Here is a 12,354-nt window from a genome sequence, read left to right on the forward strand (position 1 = left end):
AGTAACCAGTGATATTTACAGTCACAGTCCTGAAATAACTGAAGCAGCAAATGTGGTACTTTGTCCCACCAATTTCTCTTACAGAGAGGCCCAGGAGCACGAGGGAGGAATGCTCCCCAAATGCACATGGAGAAGAGAGTTTGTGTAAAGTGCGGGGTGTGCTGGGGCCCCTCTGGAAGTGATGAAACCTGCTATGAGAAGTCTAGACAGTTCCTAGCTTCAGCCGCTGCACCTTTGTGATCAGTCACAATGATTTCATGAAGGTCATCCTCTACCAAGATGTCAGTGATGGAGCAGGGCAGATAATAGACCATTTATTTTCTCTTTTTTAAATTGATGTATTACAGTCTCATATCATAATGTAGTTCATAGTAATAAACCATTTTTATTTCATGAGGGATTTCTCCAATGGAGAAATTTTGCTGACGTCTTTCTACCAGAAAGACCAAGACGTCCTTGCATCTGATCTATATTCAGAGGCTCTTCCCAACCTTTTTCCTTTTTCAAAAATCAGTTCTATTTCACCTGCCCACTCCTGTTCTTTTGACCCTTTGCCACTCACTGGTGTAGTCATAAAAAAAAAAAAAACACGTTTTATGTGTATTTCTCCCTGAAAGACTTCAATTGACAAAAAAAAAAATCTGTGTTAATAACATGAAAATTGGATTAATTTTGGAGAAAATTTTAAAAATCTTATTATAATCTCATGATCTTCCCTGATTCCCTGATCTTTTTCAAAACATGTGATAAGATATCAAGGTAACATCCCACTGAAATGAATTTAATCCTAAATAAACATAATGTTAGTTACATAATGAACCCTTAACTTAATAATCTTTTTGTAAAAAAAATAATAATGCCAGAGAAATATAACTCAGAAATTTTGTGCTGGCCTTTTGTGGGTAAAAAATAATGAATAAAAGTGAGGTTTAGGAAATTAAATTCTTGAACAAAATCCTTCTTTAATTTCCCTTCAACAAAGCCCTGTGAGTGGTTTTGGCCAAAGCATAAACTCAAAGATTTATATATTCTCTGGAAACTGTCTCTGAAGTTTAAAACTTTTAACCTCTTAAAGAGAATATAGCCAGATCTCTAAATCAGTATTAATTAAATTTTCTTATCTTTACGGTTAATATATTAACATGACTCTCAGGAGCCAGAGACCTGAATATGATTTATATCTATTTTATGTTATTAATTGAAAAGTTTAAGGCCTAGCTTTGAAATTTAATATTCATTTTAAATTATTGAACATTCCAACTCTTTGTAATTTTGAAATATTCAGAATAAATAATGGATGGGACAGTAAAGTGAGAATCATGCTATCCACACTTGCTCCAAAGCAACATGTAGTAGGAAAAGGAAATTTAATTGTGACCAGGGAACTTGGATCTTAATGCTAGTTCCACAACTAATAAGCTATGCTCACTTTAGCAAGGTTTCACCTCTCTCTGATCCAGTTTACTCATCTATAAAAAAAGGTATACAAATAAGGTATAAACTAGACAAGTAGTTTTCAGAGTGATGCTGAACTATTAGCATCAGCATTAGCATTACCCAGAACTTATTAGATGTGCATTTGGGGCCCAACCCAATCTTATGGAATCAGGAATATGGAAGTGCATCCTAAGAGCTTGACTTGTCTATTAACAGGCCCTCTCGATTCTGATTGTCACTCTAGTTTGAAAACAACTGCATTAGATGATGTTCAAGGCTGGTCTTGTATTGAAAATTGTTTTTCTCTAGTGCCTTACTCTTGGGTGCTTACACGACATGATATGCTCTTTTTAGTGCATATATCAAGAACTTTGTGTTAGAATTATTTTTAACATATCACTCCATCTTTTACTAGATGTTCCCTTGAAGATAAAACTTTCATCTTACTTATCTTTATATCCTGAATAGTGTTTAGCCCAAAGCCATACACATGTTAGATGCTTAGTAATTATACATTATGTATTAAATTACGTTTTACATTTACATGAACTAAATGAATATTATTTATTTCAGAAATAATGTTGAGACATTTCACAAAATATTTTCAGATGAGAATTTCAAAAGGAGAAAAGAAATATAAAAATACTAGTTAGTTTAAGGATTTAAAGAAATGGTGGCCAGTTTCTGACTACCAACAAACCTGGTCATGTGCAATTCAATGGAATTTGGGAGGTAATAAATCGCTTTGCAATTTATATTTTATTGAGAAAGTTTAACAGAGAGATATGATCATTTTATTTTCAAAATTTGGTATTTATATTGTTTTAGAAACAAAATCCTTTTGCACTATATATATGTGTATATATATATATATATATATATATATATTTGAATATATATATTCAAAATTAAAATGTGAGTGTCCATGATTCTTAAGAATATGTATATGTATATGTATATATATATATTGGTGGTACTGGGGTTCCTGGAAGCCCTTTTACCTCAGGGCTACACTCTCAGATCTATTTTATATATTTTTTTAAATTTGGAAACAGGGTCTCTGAAGCCAGCACGGCTGGCTCCAAACCAGCACGATCCTCCTGTCTCCGCCTCCCAAGTGCGGGGATTACAAGCGTGCACCACCACGCCTGTCAAGAATATTTTTAGACATGAAATAAAATAATAATGGAGGTCAATGCTTTAGCCAGTCCAATCTGGGTGAATAACACCATCCTTGGGCATTCTTCTACTATCAAATTTACAATTATATTTTGAAATACTTTCATTTCTTATCTGCTTTCTTCACTGTGTCTGAAACTAGTGTGTGTGTGTGAAAACCTGGGAATGGTGGCATACCTGTAATCCCAAACATTAGAAAGGATGTGAAAAAATCGGAACCCTTGTACATAGGAATACTAAATGGGGTCACCACTAGGGCAAACATTATAGAAATTCCTCAAAAAACTAAAAATTGAACTATCATGTTTTAGCAATCTCACTTCAGGGAAACTTACCACAAATAATTTAAATTGAGATTTTCAACAGAGTTTTTCTTTTTTCTTTTTTCTTTTTTTTTTTTTTTTTGCAGGTCTGGGGATGGAACCCAGGGGCATTCAACCTCTGAGCTACACCCCCTGCCCTTTTTTTTCTATTCTTTATTTTGAAACCGGGTCTCACTGAGTTGCAGAGGGCCTCAGTAAGTAGCTGAGGCTGTCCAGGAACTGCAATCCTCCTGTCTCAGCCTCCTGAATGCTGGGATTACAAGCATGCACCACCACGCCTGGCCTTCAACAGATCTTAGTACTCCAGTGTTCAATATGACACTGTTCATAATAGCCAAGATATGAAAACAGCAGAAATACCCATGGACAGATAAATATATAAAGAAAATGTTATACTTAAAATGGTCAAACTTAACTGAACTTAGAGACAGAGTGTCAGGGTTTGAGGAGGGAAAATGGGAATTTATAATCAACATAGTTTCATAAGTTCTAGGGATCTCCTACAAGATGTGATACCTATAGTAAAAAAAAATAATGTCTTAAACACATATATGTGCTAAGTAAATTGATCTCATTTTAAGCATTCTTACCATAAGTAAACCAAGTTAATAAATTATAACAAGGAAAATGAACTTGCCTTTGTATTCCACCATACATGTAGTATACTACTTGTCTCTTAATAAAATTGTCTCACCCAATATGGTGTCAACTGCAACATAATGAGAACTATTCCATCAGAGTTCCCCATAAATCATGAAAAAAATCTGACTATATGAACCTGAGTTCACTCAGTTCATTAGAAAGAAATACTAACATGGTACTTATGTGAATTGAGGAAAATGATGAGAACACAAGATTCTGCGTGAAAGAAAATCAGAATTAGCCAGGCACAAGTGGTGGCCTGTAATCTCAGCACTCAAGAGACCAAGACAGGAGGAACTGAAGCTTTAGGCCAGCCCTAGCAACTCACTCAGTTCCTCAGCAATTTAATGACACCCTGTTTCAATAGTACAGATAAAAAGGGCTGAGAATGTAGCTTGGAGGTAGAATGTGCCTGGGTTCAATCTTCAGTAACAAAACAAACAAAGAAACATGCAAACAAACAAGAACAAAGAGAAACTAAAAAAGAAAGTAAAGAAAATTAGATTTACAAACTTCTCTGTGTTCCAGTTTGGATTTTGTAATCAGATCTCTTCAAGATGTTCTCAAAGAGTCCCAGTGCAATCAAGCAAAATATGAGAAGAAGCAAGGAGAAAACTATATATCCTTGGGAGTTATTTCTCAGTCATAAACCTTAGTTTATCAAAATCATCCAATAATCGAAGACATTTAACATGGGTCATAAAACTGAAAACTTAGTGTCCTCTTTGAAAGTTGATAAAGCTGTAGACTTCTGTGGTTAGCCTCTTCTTAATCATGCCATATCACCAAGTCACCTTAAATAGGCACGAGAGAGAACTGTGAACGCTGTGTTGTCGGAATACAATAGTGAGACCAAGGTTGGAGGCGTCTAACAGAGTTTGTATTTGAGGTCATTTTCAAAAACATGACACATTGTGCGCCTGTAAACAATATACTGAATGAAAGAGCAATCTTTGTTTTTGAACAAACAGCACATTCTGTGGATTTTGATTCTGTAAACATCAGGAACTAATCTCTTACATAACTCATTTCTATTATCTCTTCCAAAGCTGAGTTCATACACCAGGGAGGTGGGGTGGGGTTTTTTAATTCCAGATACGCCCTTTGTTGGCTGATTATCATATACATGAGTGAATCTGTTACTCTATTAATTATATGTGTTGAAAATGATTTCTGCTCATATCTACCAGAAGAATATAAGTCTTTAAAATAAGTAAAAGTAGAGATTACTTTAAAATATTTGGGAGACTTTTGTCAAAACACAGTTGGGACGGAGTACTGCCGCTGTGGAACTGTTTTTAATTAAAACCTTGTTCAACATGCTTACTGCAGAGTTTTCTTATTTTCCTGTTATATAAAGACATACTGATTCAGCAAAACCCTGGACACATTATAAAACTTTTTTTTTTGAGACTACTTAGCCAACAAAATCAGCTGTGATTCATTAGATAATATCATAATCAGCAGCAACATTTTCTAAGTTATTTCCTAGTTATAGGTCTTTGGAGATTGTGGAACCTGAAGACCCCAAATAATAAAAAAGAGCCTTCTCATTTTAAGTTTAAATAGCAATATTTATAATGGAATGATGATGGTAGATTTGCATGTGGAAGGCCAACTGACCTATTAAACAGAGTCCCAAAGTCATATAAACCTGGTTTCATTCACAACTTTGTTAGTAACTGCTTCACTATATAATAGAAGAGAACTACTATTACTTAACATTTAGGACAAAATGTGAAGCCAGTTTTCTCTATTAAGAAAGGACTGCACAATTCTCACATAATGTGTGCGTGCTGTAGAATTACAGAGGACAGCATTCTTTTGGATTCCTGGAGACTTTCAAACATCTCCCCGATTGCCTAAAATTTTCTATTTCCACCAGCTTCAAATTGTTTCAAATTACTTTGTCACTAGATATGTTGAATATAAATTTAAATTTATATTATTTTATGATTCCACTTTCCGAAAAGGATATTTGTAATGGTGAAAGAGAAATTTTAAGATCACATTCCACCAAGTTTTCTCATTATGAAATAAACCAGTATCTAAATAATCTTTATAAAATGATAAAACCAAAATTTCAGTTAGGAAATTTAATAACCCCTTCACAGATACTTTTACAGTTTCTTGGCAGAAAATCAGCCAAGATATAAAAGAACTGAACGACTTAATCAAATATAATGATATAATTACCAGTTACAGAACACTCCAACAGCATTTAAACATATATATTTTTCAAACATTCATAGGACATTCCTCAAGATAAACCAAAATCAGAGACATAAAGCAAACTTTATAAGTTTTAAAATAATTTATATAAACAAGAGTATGTTCTCAGCCAGGAGTGGTGGTGCACTCTTGTAATCCCAGCTTTCAGGAGGCTGAGGCAGGAGTACTGAGGTTTGCAGGCAGCCTCAGCTACTTAATGAGGCCCTTTGAAACTCAGTGACATCCTGTTACAAAATGGAGAATTAAAAAAAGTAGGGCTGGTGGTGTAGCTTGGAGGTAGAATACCCTGGTTTCCATCCCTAGTACTGAAGAAAAAAAGAGTATGCTCCCTGGCCATAATGCAATCAAACTAAAAATTAATAACCCAGACACTAAAAGAAAATATACCCCTGAAAATTAAATGAAATTCTGAATAATTTCTGGTTTTAAGAGGAAATAAAATTGTGCATAACAGAATGAGAATGAAAACACAACATATCAAAACATGTCCAATGCACATAAAGCTGCTTTGAGAAGAAAATTTGTAGCACAAAATGTTTATGTTAAAAGAAAGCAAAGGCTCAGTGAGAACCTGTTTCAAAATAAAGAATAAAAAATAAGGCTAGGGGTGTAGCTCGAAGGTAGAATACCCCTGGGTTCCATCCCCAGTACTGAAAAAAAAAAAAAAAAAAAAGCAAAGGTCATAAATAAGTAACTTGAGTTAAAACAAACTAGGAAACCAAGACTAAAACAATCACAAAATAGGAAAAGGATGAAATATGATGAAAGCAAAAACCAATTTAATTAAAAATCAAAAGACAATAGAGAAAATGAATGCAACATATTATTAGTTGTTTGAAAAAATGCTATTGCTAGCCTTAGCAGAAATGACAGAAATAAGGAGAGCAGATATTAGGCACAGATATAGGAAACCAAAAAGGATATAACTACAGTTTCTGCAGCTCTTAAAAGAATAAAGGCCGGGAGTGGTGGCGCACGCTTGTAATCCCCACGCTTGGGAGGCAGAGACAGGAGGATCGCGCTGGTTCGGAGCCAGCCTCGCTGGTTTAAGAGACCCTGTTTCCACATAAAGTTAAAAAAATAGGTCTGGGAGTGTAGCCCAGAGGTAGAAGGGCTTCCAGGAACCCCAGTACCACCAAAAATAAATAAATAAATAAATAAAAAATAAAGAAGGAATATTATGAAGAGTATATTCTTATAAATTTAACCTCGATAACTTAAAATCTCAACTAAAATTAAATATCATCTGATTAGTCCGACGGTCATTAAAGAAACAGAATTTATGATTAAAAAGGATCCCAAAATAAAACTTTCCATGGGTAGATTATTTCTCTGGGGAATTCTGCCAAATATTAATTAATTTATTTATTTTTTATTTTTATTGGTGCATTGTAGTTATACATCCCGATAGAGTACAAGAAGGCAGAGGCATACATGCACACCTCACTCATTTAGCCCTTACTCAATTCCCATCCCATTCCTTCCTCCCTCCCTCCTTCTCATGTTTGGCTTAGTGATTGATTTTGTTGTTTGTGTATGTACATCATGTACATTAGAGAATTAATCTCTTCACCATTTTCCCAGAAGTTCTGTCTACAAAATATTTAAGAAAGAATGAATACCAATTTTACATAATCTCTTTTAGAAAAAAAGAGAGAAAAAATGTAATAAATTGTATGAAACCAGAATTACACTGATATTAAAGCAAGACAGTGCAACATGAAAAAACTTTAGGCCTATATCTCACTTTAGTATGTACATAAAATCCTTAAGCAAACGAATCCAATGACACTTAACTAGTAGTATACACCTTGACTAAATAAGATTTATATGTTATGAAATCTGGTTCAAAAATTCAAAAAATCAATTTAATATGTCATTGAAAAGATAAAAACTTGCCAGGTGTGTTGGCACATGCTTGTAATCCCCACGCTTGGGAGGCAGAGACAGGAGGATCGTGCAGGTTCGAAGCCAGCCGCGCACGCTGGCTTAGGAGATCCTATTTCCAAATAAAAATGTAAAAATAGGTCTGGGAGTGTAGCCCGGAGGTAGAAGGGCTTCCAGGAACCCCAGTACCAACAACAACAACAAAAAACAAAGAAAAAAAAGAAAAGATAAAAACTATACGCATACACACAATTAAAACAGAAGCATTTGAAAGAATCCAACAGCCTCTCAAGATTAAAATTTTCTGTAAATTAGGATTAGAGAAAAATAACCTCATAGTAGCAAACCTCAACAAAATAAAGGCCAATCATAATTATCCAACAGCTAACATTATGAATATGGGCAAGCTGAGAGCTTTTATTCTAAAATCTGAAACAAAAGCATGAGGACAATACCCAGTTTCACTACTATTTAAAAATATAACAGTTGATATCATAGAGTAATCAAGCAAGGAAAAGAAATGAAGTGCATTCACACTGGAGAAAAATTTGTGTTGTCATTGTTTGCAGATGGAATGAGATTATATATGGAAAACCCCAAAGAAGCCACAAAAGACTATTAGCACGAATAAATGAAGTCAGTAAAATTATAGTGCACAAATTGACACACACAATAATTATTTGAAATGTATTATTTATTATGTTATTTAAACAAAGGGGTAAAAGATTTCTAAAATAAAAATTATTAAACACTCATGAAAGAAATATATAAAGACACACAAAATTTGGAAAGATACTAATTCTATGTCATGGATTAAAAGGGTCAATAACATTGAAATATCCATACTGTCTAAATCTAACTATAGATTCAATAGTATCCTATCAAAATACCAATGATTTCATTTATTTATTTATCTATGTATTTATTTATTTATTTTTGTGGCACTGGGGTTCCTGGAATCCCTTCTACCTCCGAGCTACACTCCCAGACCTATTTTATATTTTTTTATTTGGAAACAGGGTCTCTTAAGCCAGCGAGGCTGGCTTCGAACCATCGCGATCTTCCTGTCTCCTCCTCCCAAGCGCGGGGATTACAAGCGTGAGCCACCACGCCGGGCTCCAATGATTTCTTTTAAAAATTAAAAAAGTGATACTACAGTTCTGAATAGCCAAAGCCATTTTGAACAAGAACAAAACAAGGGGAGGCATTAGGCAATTTGACTTCCAAATACACTACAAGTCCGAAATCGTCCAAACTAGTATTAGTACTGAAACAGACACAGACCAATATAGTTCATATAACCAACAGAATACTATTTGGCCATAAAAAATGAAATCTGTCATTTACAATAGCATGAATGGAACTGGAGACCATTATATTAACTGCAATAAAACAGTCACAACAAAAGCATCAGATGATCTTACACATATAAAAAAAATCTAGTAATGTTAATTTTACAGATGTTAGAAGAAAATAGCAGTTACCAAGAGTCTGGGGAGCGGAGGTAGGAAAAGGCTGATCAATGAGAAATAAACTTCAATTAGATAGGAGTAAGAAGTTCTTTTGTTCAAAGACTATCATTGGTATTTTGTTAGGGTTCTACTGTAAGGTGACCATATATAACAATAAGGTACTGTACATTCCAAAAATATAGAAAATGAATTTGGAAATTTTTCACAATAAAAAATGACAAATATTTGTGGTGAAAGTTACGTTAAGCTTGATTTAAACAGTAATATCTTTACATGTATCAGACCATCGCATTACCCCATTTATATGTACATTTTTTGTTTTCAATGTACCATTATCATTAGATCAATTTAAGTTGAAACATCAAACAATTTAACAGCCATTCAAGATTAAAAATTCTTAGCAAGTTAGAATTAAATAAGAATTATGTAATGATAACAAACATCTGAAAAGAAAACTATAGATATATATTTTTTGGTGGTACTGGGGTTCCTGGAAGCCCTTCTACCTCCAGGCTACACTCTCAGACCTATTTTTACATTTTTATTTGGAAACAGAGTCTCCTAAACTAGCGCGTGTGGCTGGCTTAGAACCTGCGCAATCCTCCTGTCTCTGCCTCCCAAGCGTGGGGATTACAAGTGTGTGTCACCACGCCCAGCAGAAAACTATATTTCTAACCTCATATGTAATAGTGAGAGACTGAAAACTTTGACCCTAAGATTAGAAAAATATTATAGTTGTACACCCTTACCTCTTTTGTTCAAAATATTTTTCTGTCTTGCCACTACAATAAGACTAAAATAAATAAATAAGCCAGGCATGGTAGCTCATGCTTGTAATCCCCTCCCTTGAGAGGCTGAGACAGGGGGATCTCACAGGTTCGAAGCCAGTCTCAGGTACTTAGTGAGGCTCTCAGCAACTTAAGTGAGACCCTGTTTCCAAATAAAATATAAAATAGGGCTGGGAGTATAGCCTGGAGGTAGAAAGCTTCTGGGTTCTACCCCTAATACCACAAATCAATCAATCAATAGCATAAAGATTAGAGTATAAGAAATAAAATTATTCTTATTTTCAGACATGACTGTCTATTAAAAAAATCCTAAGAAACCAATTAAAAAAAAAAAACAACATCCTCTAATTTTTAAGATGCTTTGGTCATTTGCAGGGTATAAGACCAACCCAAGAAATCTTAATTTTAAGGTAGGATATCATTTACAATAATTCCAAATAAAATGAAACATGTATAAACTAAATAAAATGCAGATAATCATTGTGCTAAAGACCTCAAAATACTGTTATAAGAAATCAAAGACCTACAGAAATGCAGATGGGTAATGAGTTCATGAACTAAAACACTCAAGATGTAAATTATCCCTAAATTGATCAATATGTCTAATGCAATTTCCAGCAAGGTTTTGGTAGACATAGCCAATTATATTTACAAAAATGTATAGAAGCATACAGACCCAAGACTAGATAAAACAATCTTAAGCAAGAAATATGACACAAAATTAAAATTATACCTGATACTAAGGCTTATTATCTAACCACAGTCAATAACAGGGTGTATAATGGCATAGAGATATAAAGGTAAAACAATGGAGAACAGAAAACCCAGAAATAAACTAATGCTAATTCTCAACTGATTTTTGACAGAGGTTTAAGAGAAATTTGATGGATCAAGGATTAAATGAAATAAAAATTTTACATATTTTTAGTTATTAAAACTGGCCATTAATACTTGTCATATTTATGGAAGCTATTTATTATTATTATTATTATTATTATTATTATTATTAATTGTGTGTGTGTGTGTGTGTGTGTGTTTTAATGGGAATTGAGCCCATAGCCTCACACATATGAGGCTAATGAACTATATACCCAGCCTGGAAGCAATTGTTAAGAACATCAGAACATCACTGAGGTATCTAGTTAAAGAAATAATCAAATGGAAGAGCCTATGAAACACCAACAGGACTTTAAATTCATTGAAAATAGTAAATATCAGCTGGGTGTGGTGGCACACGCTTTAATCCCAGCATCTGGGAGGCTGAGACTGGAGGATCGCGGTTCACAGGCAGCTTCAGCCACTTAGTGAGACACTCTGCAACTCAGTGAGACCCTGTTTCAAAAAATAAAAAGAATAAAAATAGGACTGGGGATGTAGCTCAGAGGTAGAATGTCCCTAGTTCCATCCCCAGTACTGCAATAAATAAATAAATAAATAAATAAACAAACTAAAGAGTAGAGCTGTGGGTGTAGTTAAGAGGTACAGTGCTCCTGGGTTCCATTCCTGGTACTGCAAAATAAATAAAAATAAAAATAAGAAGACTAAAACATAGGGCTGAGGATGTAGCTCCAAGGTACAATGCCCCTGGGTTTCATCTTCAGTACTACAAAAAAAAAAAAAAAAAGGTAAATATCGCCACATTCACAAGTAGTAGAATGCATATTTAATGATATGCAAAACACCTTACTTTCCCTGCACGATACTCATCTTTTCAGAAAATATTAACCAGCAGTTCTTACTGGGAAAACTTTTTCTGTAGTTATGCAAAGACTTTAATAACAGGCCAGCACATTTTGTCATAAAAGTCAGTCTGTTCTTGGCATCACATATTCAGAGGATTATGAAACATTTCAGAGGGTTGAAAGGAATTTAAGAACATGATTAAAGAGTTGGAAGAAAAGAAATATCTGAAGTTAAAGCTAGAAGACTCAACATAGCTTGATAGAGGAAAGATAATGGCACCCCAAAAGTTTAATTTTGCAGGTTATTTTTCAAAGGCAGTTAAGTGGCTGTTGTTTTTTACAGAGGATGAATGAAACTGGCATACTTCACCTGAAAAAGTGTAGCTCAATAATAAAGCTACTTCCATGAGCACAACAAAAAGCTACTTTCTTAAGCACAGTAAGAATTTAACTCTATTTTAGTCTTACACGATTAAATAGACAATGTTGTACTTATGAAAAAAGGAGACAGGAAGGTTCGGGGGTTTTATTGACAAGGCTGGGCAATAAAAAGTAGATGTAGTTTTAATTAGGAATAGCTAATTTCAAGTTCAGGTTTCCAGTAACAGGTCAGAGGTTGGCAAACTGCGACTCACGAAAAAATAGTGTCTGCCTGCCTGTTGTCAGTATGACCTAAAAATTAATAATAATTATAATTTCTTTTAGCCATTTA

Source organism: Muscardinus avellanarius (assembly GCF_963383645.1).
Source record: "Muscardinus avellanarius genome assembly, chromosome: 11".
Lineage (NCBI taxonomy): Eukaryota > Metazoa > Chordata > Mammalia > Rodentia > Gliridae > Muscardinus > Muscardinus avellanarius.